Source organism: Eriocheir sinensis, unplaced genomic scaffold (assembly GCF_024679095.1).
Source record: "Eriocheir sinensis breed Jianghai 21 unplaced genomic scaffold, ASM2467909v1 Scaffold560, whole genome shotgun sequence".
Taxonomy (NCBI): domain Eukaryota; kingdom Metazoa; phylum Arthropoda; class Malacostraca; order Decapoda; family Varunidae; genus Eriocheir; species Eriocheir sinensis.
Genome location: NW_026111899.1, coordinates 67,788 through 81,835, shown reverse-complemented (window position 1 = coordinate 81,835; position 14,048 = coordinate 67,788). Strand labels below are relative to the sequence as shown.

Sequence of the window (14,048 nt, the reverse complement as noted above, 5' to 3'; positions counted from 1 at the left end):
TACTTTTGAAGAAATTAAAAGTAAAAGATAGAAACCGTGCTATTAAGCAAGCAGCTCGAGAACAATTGAACTGTATATCTGAAATATTTTCCAATTTGTTAAAGAAGCACCTCACCCTCAATAGCAAAGTTATCAAGAAATTACGTAACTATTGGGAAGACATACGTGCCATAGCTAGAAAGAAAACTCCTCTCCATAAGAAAAGACTTATATTGACATCGAGACGGGGCGGTAATATATTAGCTGCTATATTACCTATTGCCGCTTCCTTGATCGGAAAATTATTTGGATAATGCGCACGTATTATCTTGTTCCTGAGTCTACCGCTGAGCGTGTTTTAACGGGTATTAAGCCTAAATGCGCCAACTCCACGAGTCCGGGGGTCAACGGCCAATCGTGTTTCAACCCGCAGTCGACCCATCCCGATCATATGCCGGTCTCTGAACATGTGCCAGCAAGCAGCAGCGGTCCTGTCGTGTCGTCCCATGGTGCAAGACCAAGCACTCCTACAAGATTGAACCCGTCGTCTCGCTCTGTAAGAAAGAAAAGTTACAAAAAAAAAGAAAATATCGCGATCTGGTGTATACAAAACCACAAAACTACCACCCGTGGAACTTAGAGTCACAGGGATTAGGGAGAACAAGATATCCTCCAATCCTGAAATAAGTAATTTAATACCTCTGTATGTTAAAAGTATCGACGTGCCATACGTCAATATGATGCTAGAACGAATAAAAGACAATCCCATCGTAAAATGGGATAGCCGAGGCAACCTATTGTCTTCTGTTCGATCCTCCAATATCCTGTACATGTTGAATTTACTCTCTAATGCAAGTCAAAAACCAACGATTGCTGACATTGCTGATATAAAACACATCATTGACGCCACGGGTGTATTACCTAGCGAAATAAAAAATACGCGCGTGCGGCAAAAGATTCAGGGATCTGGTTTCACCAAACAACCATCGTTGGCAACTTACAGATGGGACCCATATTAAATCCGCTTTTCCAATGTGCTAGTGCAGTCCTACATTGTGATTCAAGAAAGAAACAGAATCATGGACGTTGTAGATACTGAACCGCGTTGGACGCGCGACTTCATGCAGAGAGAAATGCCGGAGGCGAGGACGAACACGCTCGGACACGGTGGTGCCCCGAGCGGGCTTATAAGAGAGAGCAGATGGGACGATGGTTCGCTACTCGTCCCTCGCCATCAGCTGAAGCGGTACTATTCATCACTCACCAGTATACCAGAGGACACCATGTCGGACGCCTACGTGTTCAACTACAAAGACGGTTCTCCTGGCGATGACATCTACCGCAACAACAAGACCATCATCGTTTCTTCCCTCAACTGCAGTTCCTGCTACGAAAAGAGGGGGTTTACTGGACGCCTACATGGATTATACCCGCACAGTAATCTCTACCGCGAAAGAAGCCCGATCTATCAACTGAACAGGTGTCGCTGGGAAGATCGTGGTATTCCCGGTAGTCTGCATATTCGCTATCCTCCGAGTGAAAATCTTCCTTATGTGGCGTGTATCCTAACCCAGTATGCTCCTGGCCGCGAACTGGAAAATAACTCTATAAACCAAGGATATCTTCAGACGTCAAGAGATCAAAATTTCATTCGTGGGGTAAAGGAAGACAGTTATGATAACCGCCTCCGCTGGTTTAAAGAGTCCATCACAAAACTGGTAGAATGGGTGATTAAAAGCAACATTACAAGTGTCGTCTTCCCTACAATATTGCAAGCGCTGGAATTCTTTACGTGTTGTGGAAAGTTGACTACCAACCGCATCTCCAAGAGGCTGCGGCTGAACTCCAACTGCATAATATATCGTGCGTCATCCTGGACAGATGGTGGACCTGCGATGAGCCTGAAACAAAATTAACTCTATCTGTGTCTCCCGAGCGAAACAGGAAGAGGAAACTGGTGGATACAGAGGACGATGCTGTGGCTGACGAATGGAAAAGAAAACGGACGGTGCTGTAGTCGACGTGGATCCTGAATAACTATAGCTCCAGACAATTTCCCAATAATTATGTACATCACTAAATGTAAAATATGTCAATAAATAACAATGTAATGATGTTTAGTATGATTTACCTTCAATATGTAATTGGCATCTCGTCATGTCTACCTCTATATAATGAAATAATTATAATATTTTTTGCTAGTGTCTTGCTTGCTCTAAATGGAGTCACATCATATATATGTTACCAGCATTGCGGATGGGGAAATTTACCCCAATTCCAGCACTAGCTTTACTAATAATATACAAACTCTAACATTAGACAAGGACGTGGAATATGAAGTCGGTCTACTGAACGTGTTGCTTCCCCGTCGGTATTACATTGTTAAACCGGGTGAACCAGAGTGTAGTATACACCTTGAATGTGGTATAAGACCAACGCCAGATTCAGAAGCTATTGAAAGACGCACACGGTCAAAGGCTATTAATGCTAATATCTTGTATAATGACACTGGGTATTTGCTGATGTGTGTTAACGGTATAATAACGACATTGATAAAGGAGATGGTCGATGGATACAACTACCATTTACTAGCGTATTCTAGAAAGGTTCTTGCATTTAGCTCCACAAATGATCATTTAACTTTGTTCTGCTACAATGGTTATCATCCACAAGTTGTATTTATTAAGGTTTCCTTTGATGCGCGACTGGCCCAGGTTCTCGGTTTTGTCCCCAACTTAGGTTATGCTGTGTTTTCTTCCTTGGGTACACATGAAGAACAAAAACCCGTTCTTGTTCCGCTACATGGTCATGCCCCTCTGTTGAGAAATGGTGACGTACAGTGTGTTCTCATTTACACTGACCTTGTCAATCCCTCTAGGTATGCAGGGAAAAATGTAAATATTCTTGATGCCTTTTCGCTCTCCGGAGGTCTAACAAAAGGCGTGCATCCAACTATATATAAGTCCCTTAAATCCAAAGTAATTGATTCGATTTCTATTAAACTCACAGATCAAAATGGTCGTCCTATGCATTTCGAAGAAGGATACCCTGTTACATGTTTACTTCATATCCGATCGCGTTGAATCTTTGAGTACATTTTGCTGTATTAATAGGAATGTTGTCCATTTGAAAAGACAGTCTCCTCGCCGCCACCATGCGGGTTACATTCATCCCTCCTTCCGTAGCAGAATATCATACCCTGTTTTCGAATGGCAAACAGATATCATCCCGAGGGAGTGGTATTGATGATATAGTCACACTTTCTTATGAACCAAGCTATCACAGAGGCGGGGGTTTATTCTCGGTTTTAGCTGGACTCGCTAAAAGAGCTTTCTCTTTCCTAGTGAAAAATGTCATTGTGCCTTCAGCTCGAACATTTGGAAACAACGTTCTAGATGATATTTCACACGGAAGCAACTTGAGAAGCTCTATAAAAAAGCATGGAATTAATTCCTTAAAGCAAGCTGCAATGAAATTGACTAGAGGAAGCGGGAAAAAGAAAGTCAAGCGAGTCGGGAGGAAAAGGTGTTATAAAAAGGACATCTTTACCGAGTTGTAATCATTGTTGAACTAAGAGCAGTATGGCGAGCATCACCAGCGCGGTTGGTGTCGGGAACCCGTTCTCCCCTGGGGCAATATGCCGCCGGTGTCAGTGAATTGTTTCCGCCCTAACAAAATGAGATTATTGGAAACAACGATTGCCTCCCGTTATGATGCTGATGTTTTACCTACTAACCTCGGATTCAATATGAAATTATCCGATAGATATATAGAATTTCTCATTCCTGGAACACTTGGCAGTTTTATTGATTTGGGGAAATTGGTGTTGCACACCTCTTTACGCTTAACTAAGCCAGACAATACTACTCCTCTCGAAGACGCTCAACACGTTGAATTTGCAAATAATACCGCGCACAGCCTATTCAAATCAGGGCAATGTTTTTTGGGAGATGTAGCTGTTGACAATAATGTACTTTATGGGTACACGTCATACGTTAAAATGCTGAATACTTTGTCGCCCAACAAATTGAATACAATTGGAGCCAATGCTAATATTACCATCCCAGAGAACGGTTTTATTTCCAAAGTAACAGCAGAACACTTTGACAATGCCAGCGCGCAACACAAGACCATTATGAAGCGGGTTAAGACTCACGGTATACAACTCTGTACCCCGCTTCTTCTGGATATAAGTTCTTTAGACAGTTACTTGCTCGATGGTATTTCGATTAGACTCAGAATGGAACTATCTAGTAATGCATGGCTGCTAAATTCTCCAACTGGCGATAACATTCGTCTGCATATAGATTCAGCCAAGCTGCTTTATACGCGACTGTTTCCTTATCCTAATGCACTTCATGCTTTGAACGCGTCTCTCGCCACAGGGAATCTTTTGAAATCGACATTTACCAAAACCCTCTTGAAAACCTATGTGCTAGCCAAAGACCAAACCTCAGGAACGTATGATCAACCGTTGGGTGATGTTATTCCGGAAAAACTCTCGCTTATTATAACGAGCATGGAAGCTCATTCTGGCGACTATACGCTAAATCCATTGTATTTGAGCCATGGCGATATAAGTCAAATAAGCTTAAGTGTTAATGGTAGAACCATGTATAATATTCCTAGTAAATTCACTAATGAATATGCAGAGCTCTACAATAGTAATTTGTATGAAATTGTTTTTCACAAATAACATTTAATCTGAAAGTATATTTTCTTCAAGTTTTCAATTATTTGCAAATTTGATTTTCGTTCTGAAAAATTGAATTATAATTTGCCCTTTGAAATGAATGGGTGGCTTAGACTTAGCTTGTATCTAAGCAAGGGAGAAAACGAGAACTGTCTGTTGATACTGTTTGGCGAAACAGTGGGTATAATAACAGTTAATTCTGAAAGACGGCTGCAGTGTGATGTGCGCGCTTGAAGCGGCTGTGCGATGAACAACATGGAGATTGAAAGAGGATTGAGGGGGCACATAGGAAAGCAAGCCTTGTTTTTAGGCGTGTTATTGGCAGACGAGGTAAACTCTATACCTCGATATAGAAAGCCTATAGTGTGCATCGTCAATACGCTACCAAGTTATTCTAAAAGAGAAATGGGACACTGGATTTGTCTCTACTATGAACCGGGCATGGCAGTGTTCCTAGATAGTTATGCTCTCGATCCAAAATTATACTCTGATCATTTCAAATATATTGATAAAACCTGGCTAAGTATGTATAAAATGCATTTCGACTTCAAAGCACGCGAAGCGATGTGCGGGGCTTATGCCATGTACTTTGCCTACAATGTTTCGCACTTGGGTGTAAGAGAAACTCTTGAAAAATATGTATGGAGTTTTCCAAGACCGAATATTCGAGGAATGATGAACACGTGATGCGATTCGCTTACAGCAAGTTTATAATGCCCGTATGTCATCAAACATTTAACACGTGTTCATAAAAAGTAAATATTGACTTATTGATTTTTTCATATTGAATTGTATTACATTCCATGAAGCATAAATAATTTTCTAGTTCCTTTATCGGGGGGTGGGGTGGTTGTATACCATGCTTAAATCAGAGGTCTGGCTCCACTCACAGGTCCTCACTCGTCACCGCCACTACCCTGTGCAGCCCCTGCCCTGCCCTGCCCTGCCTCTGTCCTGGGCCCCGAGCAATCCTGTCGCATCCTGTCGCCGCACCTCTCGCTACTGCCGTTGCCGCCGCCGCCCGCCTGATTTGGCGGGCAGTCTTTTATGCATGAGCCGGATCGAAACATAAAAGCGTTTTATTCATGTTTCCACAAATCGAATAAATTTTAAGACAATTATTGTGTTTTTTTCATCCGTTTCTTTTTTTTTTTTTTTTTTGATAAAGGTCATATAAACAAGTCAAACAAACTCAATGTTTATTTGAATTTGGTCAAATTATGATTCCAGATTCATCATGTGCAATTTTATAATATCAAAAGCTCCAACATTAGTCCTATATACAGAATATATTTACATATATTTTATATTTAACATAAAAATAGCAGGCAAATTCTTACACTATAAACAGTATATACAACATTCACACCAGTCCCTATCTTATAAACAACTACAATTTATTCTGAAAAGTCTGTATCTACTAGCATATATTCAAGGGGGGATAATGAGAGCATTTGATTTATTTCTTCCTGTTCCGCGGCTTGCATTAACACGTCATCATCCGCCTCTACCCGTTTTATCAAGGGAAAATATTGCTCGACCAGCACATCCCGTTCTCCCCACAATTCATAGGTTTCTTCTTCTAGTTCTCCCATTTCACCGATCTCTTGCCCACCCATTACCTCGGCTAGCCTCGCTTCTGTTATGCCTCTTTCATCGCCTTCCTCCAAATTTTCTTCGTTTGACAGTGTCATGATCTGGGCTACCTCCTCCTCCTGCTCTTCCTCCTCTATCCCTATAGAACTATCGGGATGACCGTAAGATCGCGGCTCCAAGGTGCTAATGTAGTATCTTTTGTCCTCAACTACAGATATCCCTCTCTTGGGATATTTTACTGTACTCATTCGTCCATTGCGCACTGTGAATCCCTGATAGTCAAAGGTAAATGTTTGCTTCTGGAATAGGGCGTCTTTGTATCGCTGATGAGCAATTTTCTTTATGAACTTTGGAACGCCCTTAGCTGAACTCAACCGGTCACCGTCTGCCAAGAGGATGGAGTAGCATTTTGGTTTTACACCTACAAATTCTGAGATGGTTCTTTCCCCCACTTCAGACTTGAGAAATCCAAGCTTTCCTTTGTTGTCTGTGCTGTACAAGGAATGTGAGGGGCTAAAGTTACTTGTGTCTATATAGCTTTTGAAGGGTTCCTGTGAGTACTCTGTTAATAGATCAGGAGTTTCAATTTCTGTTATTAAGGAATCAGTGTCGCAATACACTAGTTTCGCCCGATCCCCGTAATGAGCCTTCAACACATTGTAATAGAAATCATATAGTCGCAGCTTGACAGCTCTAGGATGTAGTAGCCAATGTAGTTTGGATGATTCACCCGTGAATATTTCCTATGGCGAGTTACAACTACATGACCATCATTGAGAGGTACAACGCGTTTAAAGTAAGGACTTCGGGCCAGCTTCAAAAACTTTTCGCGGTTGGTGACAATATCTATGTCTTCACTATATTTGGCCACGTTCATCAGGAATCGACCAAAATGCTGTTTGAAATACACTTGATTGCATTTTTCATGATAGGTCAAGTATCACGTTTGAGGGCTTCTAAGTTATCATGAATGAAGTCCGCAAGAAAGTGATTTTGCTTAAACGTATAAATAGCATGCACTTTTTTAACAACCAGGCCTAGTCGAATAAGTAGTTTAAGGAGGGGCAGAGCAAATAGCATTTTCTCCTGAGCAGCATGTGTTCCAATCAGTTTTATGTTCTTACACGGTGCTGGACGGTTTTCTTCTTCATACCATTCGCGTGTGACTGACGATATATCTCTGTTGGTGATATTGTGTCTTCTGATGATCAGTGGGAGGTCATCCGTTTTCTCAACGACTTCACGTGAGACAGCCTCAGTATCGCACAGAATGAGATATCCAAAATCGCCATCGGTTGCTTGATTGACCAAGCCCCCGCTCAAAAACGACTGCATTTCTGTCTCATCTAGTTTTCTCATATCCCCACATGGCAACTTCTCTTGCATTACAGTGGGATAAAGACTGTTGAAGTCAAGATATGAAAGGATAGTGCTTCTATCATGTTTTGATTAAACTGAGGGTTCGTGTAGATGTTATTGGCGCGTACAAAACGACGCACAACACTTGTGTAGCCCCCACGCACATTTGTTTGAATGCAATGATATATGTCTGGGCTACTAAGCACCTCTAATTCCTGCTGTGTTTTTAGCAGAAAGGAGTCATAGGCAAATCCTGGCAGGCTAACATAATTTACAATATCCAACCTCCACTGGGTTTTCAAAATACCTCTCCACTCTAGGAAGACATCACATAGAAGACCAACATCCACTTTTACATAAAGCAACAAATAGTCCTTCAGGCTCTGACACCCAGCTACTTTCCAAACATTCTGAGCATGTTCATAATCACTTTCGGAAAGTTCTGCTTCTTGAAGCGAATTGAAAAAAATTCGCGGGATGGAAGACGTGTCTCAGAAAGTCGTTCCATCGAATCCATATAGTCATAACAAAACACCTGCTTTCCCTTGATCAATAATGGCAACGCAGGTGCTGGCACATCTTTCAACATCTGTTGTGTGCATATGGGTTCGTTCCCATTACTGATGAATTGGTTCGCTAAAGCCGCGAGCGAACCAGACATAAAGGCATACGAGTCAATAAATCTCAAGTCATTTATGATGACTTCATGGTATTTGTGAACTGAACGTTTTGGTCTTAGTTTGATTTTCAAGTCAGGTATCGTTAATTCACGCAGGATTAACGACATGTCGTAATTAGCATTATGTGCAATGAGAGTGAGCTGCAATTTGTGATTTTTCATTTGGAGGTTGCATCTATTACAATAAGCTCCAATGTAATTGTTTCCTGATATTTCATGGTCATGATGTTTTACTCCTTTACCTTTTAAAAAACCCTGTTTGCAGAGAAGACAGTGAGTTTGCTCATTGTGACGTGTCGTATTTTCATCGGTCATGTTGATTTTATTGTAGCCTTTAGAAAATTTCAACTTTTTCCAGGCACACTGCATTGTATGAATAAAATGGTTTACAGCATTACTTCCACAATAGGATCCGCTTTGTACTGTTTCTCCGTTTCTATTCACTATAATGTAAGCATACGCTATGGCAAAGTGATGTCTCTTTACACATCCAGACACATTCGAAGAAGGCTGTACGAGAATACTCTCAAAGTCATAGAATGCTAAATAAGATGGCTCATATGCCTTAGCATGATTAATAAATTTCACAGTAGAACCCGCGGGTGGGAATCTTAGTCTTGTGATCATCGTTGGGCAAATTAGCACATGTTCAGCAAGCGTTGTCTTGTTCTCACAGGCGCACAGGCAGATATCGCAAAACATTTTTTTCCCGCGACGTTGGCAGGTAAACAGGTTCATGTATGCGTCAAAGTCTTGGATAAGAGCTAGGTGTCTGTTCCCCAACAACAGACAATGAACAACTTCTTGATCTTTGAGCCCCTTTCTGACTAGAGTTAGTTCGCCTTTTTTGTCTTCAACGTTGTCTAGACAGTAAACGCGAATACTTATGTTGTTTAATCTTTCAAGCCGACCGAGGTCTTCCCAGGATACCGGGGTTGGAATGTTACCTGTATTAATAGAGGCCAAGCAATCATTCTCCCATTGTCTGCCTGATGGAACTACATTTCTTGACTTAAGATAGCGATAAGCTGATAGAACTTGGAAAACATAGTCCGTGGGTCCTGAAGGGTTGAGAACTTGTGTTTTCCCTGGAACACCCTTAGGATAGGGCACATACTCTCCAATACTATTGTGCAGCATTATAAGAGAGAAGGAAAATTTTACGCTAACTATTTCATCTAACGTAAATCCACTGCCCTCTTCGTCCGACATGTCATGTTCAAACCGATTAACAAAATATTCGGATAGTTCACGTACATATGAATCCATATCGTCATAGCTAATTACCTGCATATGACTTCTCATATACATATCTCTATATTGAACTCCACCGTCGGGGTCTTCTCTGACTAAACGCAGATGCATGTCTAACCTGCTGGCAGCCTTGGAATACAGACTCTACTGCCTCGCGAAGACGGCCAGTGTTGTTGTTGAAATATGATGCAATGTCGCCGTTGTCTGCTGGTGGGACGGGCACGTCGATCGTTGTTAAGGCCCCGTTGAAATGTTGGCTTATTTCACCTGGTGTTGGTGAGGGTGTTGTTGTCGGCCGTCCCGGGTTATAACCGCTGGGTCCTGGCTGTGGAGAACTGTTTGGATGGGAGAATCCCTCACGACGGGCTTGCTTTTTCCTGCAGGTGTCTGAAGAAAGGTAAAATAATATTAGAGAGAAATAGTGAAATTACAATTTTTTTCCTTAGAACAGACGTGTGCGCAATAAAAAAACGTAGAAACTTACCGTTTGTTCCTGTATTCGCTTGTTTTCGTTTTCGTCCACTACCGATCGCTGAAGAGGAGGGCCAATGGCTGAGCCTACCAGACCCGCCTTCTTCGGAGATAGTCCTCAAGGAATACGAAACACAAATGAAATTTTTTGAACCCCTCTATCCCGCACATATTTTATCAGACACTTAAAATACAATATGGAAAATGTGTCTCTTGTAAAACACATTTTAACAATATTGCATTTCAGAAGATATTAGGTTTTGACATACCTTTGGTTTTGACTGGCTTCGTCGCTGAGACCCGCCCGTGGAGAACAACTTCCAATATCGCTGGGGTCTGGTTGAGAGAAACCGACATCTGATCGATCAGAGCTAGTCGACGACGTCTCTTCTGAAAAAAGATAGAAAGACTAAAGTCGATATTGACCATGCTGTCCAGCACTCTACCTCCTCCCGTCATCCACATCTGCTACTGTTTTTTTATGACAATCATATAAAGTAACGCAAACATTTAAGTACTTACCATTGTTTCTAGTAGATATATCTTTCGATCCAGTCCCAAGGCCCTCTGGAAGGCAGGCCGCCCTATGAGCTGCGAGTGCGGACAACGGAAGTAATTATTACACCATGAACATTTGATACAGGGTGTGTACAGGGGTCCTCATGTTTACGGGAAACAAGAACAGGAGACCTCTTGACCTGAGACCGCCTTGAGAGCCTGTGAAGTGCTTGTTGGCTTGACGTCCATAAATACCCCTCGACATTGTGTGTTCGTTTGTACATGTGTGTGTGTGTGTGTGTGTGTGTGTGTGTGTGTGTGTGTGTGTGTGTGTGTGTGTGTGTGTGTGTTCCTCAGGTCAGTCCTTAATGACCCGAGGTTTATTGTAATGACTTGAATCATTAAGGTTTCCGAAGACCAGAAGGCGTGGCCTCAGATACATGGAGATGTCATCGAAACATTTTTTCCGTGATTTTATCTCATGAACAGATGTGTGTGTGTGTGTGTGTGTGTGTGTGTGTGTGTGTGTGTGTGCGCTAGTGTGTGTGTGTGTGTGTGTGTGTGTGTGTGTGTGTGTGTGTGTGTGTGTGTGTGTGTGTGTGTGTGTGTGTGTGTGTGTGTGTGTGTGTGTGTGTGTGTGTGTGTGTGTGTGTGTGTGTGTATGCATGTGCGTGTGTGCAAGCATGTGTGTTCCTCAGGTCAGTCTTTAATGACCTGAGGTTTATTGTAATGACTTGAATCATTAAGACTTCAATAGGCGTGGCCTCAGATACATGGAGATGTCATCGATCCATTTTTTCCTAGATTTTTTGCTAGATGTGTGTGTGTGTGTGTGTGTGTGTGTGTGTGTGTGTGTGTGTGTGTGTGTGTGTGTGTGTGTGTGTGTGTGTGTGAGTAAGCGCGTCAGTGGGCAGGAGGGAAGATAAGACGCCGGAAACAGGTGCGGGGCACATTCCAGCCTGGTCATTAACCTAATGTCTTTAACCTTTTTCCGTGATTGTAATCTTGTGGTCACTCGCGATCTCGTTCTTAACATCTGTGAGTGATGGTGTGTGTGTGTGTGTGTGTGTGTGTGTGTGTGTGTGTGTGTGTGTGTGTGTGTGTGTGTGAGTGTGTGTGTGTGTGAGCGTGTGTGCGTGTGTGTGTGTGTGTGTGTGTGTGTGTGTGTGTGTGTGTGTGTGTATGGGAAGAAAGATAAGTCACCGGGAACAGGTGCGCGTGACGTATTCCAGCCTGGTCATTAACCTAATGTCTTTAACCTTTTTCTGTGATTATAATATTGTGGTCACCGGGAACAGGTGCGCGTGACGTATTCCAGCCTGGTCAGTAACCTAATGGCTTTAACCTTTTTCTGTGATTATAATCTTGTGGTCACTCGAGCTCACGATTTTATCTTAACTCTTCAAGTACCCACCCTCTCGCTTCCGTACGCTAGTCCGAGAGGGGGTGAGGGGGGGGGGGGGAAGGTAAAAGAGATGGGCGTGTGTGTGTGTGTGTGTGGGGGGTCTAGATACCCCCTCTTCCGTAACCCCCCCGCAAATTACCCCCACTCCCGTAACCCCCCCGCTGACCCCCCCAACCCCCACTTCCAGTCCCCCCCGCAGAGGCAACCCCCACTTCCGTACATTTGTTACTACTACAGTGTGTTAGCCCTGGACACGTCCCCGTCTCTTGTTCTAATCGCGAAGGATTTCGCTCTGTATTCAACGGGTAGCTACTCACTCTTGCAGTATTGCAAGGAGACGGTCTTCGGGCGATTCTATTGCTCTGCGTCTCTCTTTGCCTTCCTTCCGGTTCGGGGGGGGGGGTTTGCGAGATCGCCCTCACCCGCGTGTACGCGTCTGACGCTCTTTCCCTGTGCCCTTACTAGCAGCTACCACCAACGCCTGTTTTCCATAAGAACTTTCAGGGTCTGCATTATTTTTATTTCCCTCAGTCATTCTATGTTTCGGTCATCTGCCCGGAGGGTACCACTTATCAACGGGTTACTGGTCACTATGCCATAGCGGAAGCATGCTATATCCGCTCCACTAACATAACAACGTACCCGTCTCGGATCCGTCTGGTTTTCACGGCCAATATTTCCCATCGAGTGTTTCCTCTACGGTCTCTCGATGACATTCATTTCTCCAGCATCTCGTATGTGACTAATTCCCTTAATTCATTGTCTTTCGCAAACAAAACAGAGTTTGCGGAAACCCTGGAGGAAACGCTGCCTGATTATTTGCATCTCCCCTACCTGTACCCTGGGTTTTTGGTACCATTGTTTCTGATGTTCGTCAGTCTCGTCGTCATGTGCTACCTTATTAGGAGAAACTCTGTCCTGCACGATTATTTGGTTGTGCAGACACGGCGACTGGATGCCGGGAGGCCACTGGCAAGGTAGTTTTTCCTTTTATCATCCATGTCGGGGGACAAAAACCTGGCTGCTCCTCTACTTAACGTTGTACTGTGTTTCACTACTGTATTTTTTTTTAGGAGCTAGATCAACGTTTCATTGTCTGTAACTATGCCAGTTGATAGCTTCTTATACATGTGTCCTTATATTTATCTTTTGAGAGGTTTCTTATGTTTCATGTCACACACGTTGTGGTTTCCCTCTCACTATTTATATTATAACTCCACATCTGTTCTTGCATAGCCAGTGTTTTATTGTAATTGTATCATAGGAAGTCTGCTTGACAAACTCCCACTATGTATGTTCATGGTAACTAGACTGCTATTTAGATTTTTGTATATCGCGAGGTCGCGATCACTGGTAGGTGACCGAGCAGCGTTATAGTAGGATATCAATGTATTATTATTATTTAATATTACCACGAATTAGGCATACAATTGTCAATGGAAAAACCCACGACAGATAGATCACGCCACCTTATAGGAATGTCGTCCGTCAGTGTTTACCGTCTCAGTTTTGTATACTTCGCACTCCGATGGTGCGTGGAGGTCACCTTGACATACGTGACCAATTGTAACAATTATTTTCCAACCTGTAACTCCCCTCTCCTTCACGAGAGTCCGACTGACACACAACGACAGTCGCTCTCGCTCCGTCGCTTCTTGTACATAAAGGCTACGAATATAATTCGCCTTAAGGAAGCTGAAGTCTTAATCAACACCCTTTAAACGCCCCCCGACAAGCCCGTTACACTCTCAACAGGAATTACAAGACTCCAGACTGGAGGCTAAAGAACGCTTAACCTTGCTATAATTTTCGATTAGGATAAAAGGAACCTTGTGTTCTTCAATGCCTCAAAAACCCAATTTCTCCATCTATCAACTCGACAAAATCTTCCAAACACCTATCCCCTATTCTTCGATAACACCCAGCTGTCACCTTCTTCAACATTAACTATCCTCAGTCTATCCTTACGTCAAAATCTCAGCTGGAAACTTCACATCTCCTCTTTTACTAGATCATCTTCCTCGAGGTTGGGCGTTCTGTATCGTCTCTGCCAGTTCTTCTCCCCCGCACAAATGCTTTCCATTTATAGGGGCCTTCTCCGCCCTCGTATAGAG

The 14,048-nt window shown here is 42.9% G+C and overlaps 1 long non-coding RNA gene across 1 annotated transcript; it reads right to left on the bottom strand.

The window, feature by feature from the left end:
• Nucleotides 1-9,677: 9,677 nt before the first annotated feature.
• Nucleotides 9,678-10,626, bottom strand: LOC126993105 (uncharacterized). Its single transcript, XR_007747351.1, has 4 exons — nt 10,554-10,626; nt 10,301-10,421; nt 10,045-10,148; nt 9,678-9,947 (listed from the first exon to the last, which is right to left on the bottom strand). It is a non-coding gene; the product is annotated as an uncharacterized LOC126993105 (long non-coding RNA).
• Nucleotides 10,627-14,048: the final 3,422 nt, after the last annotated feature.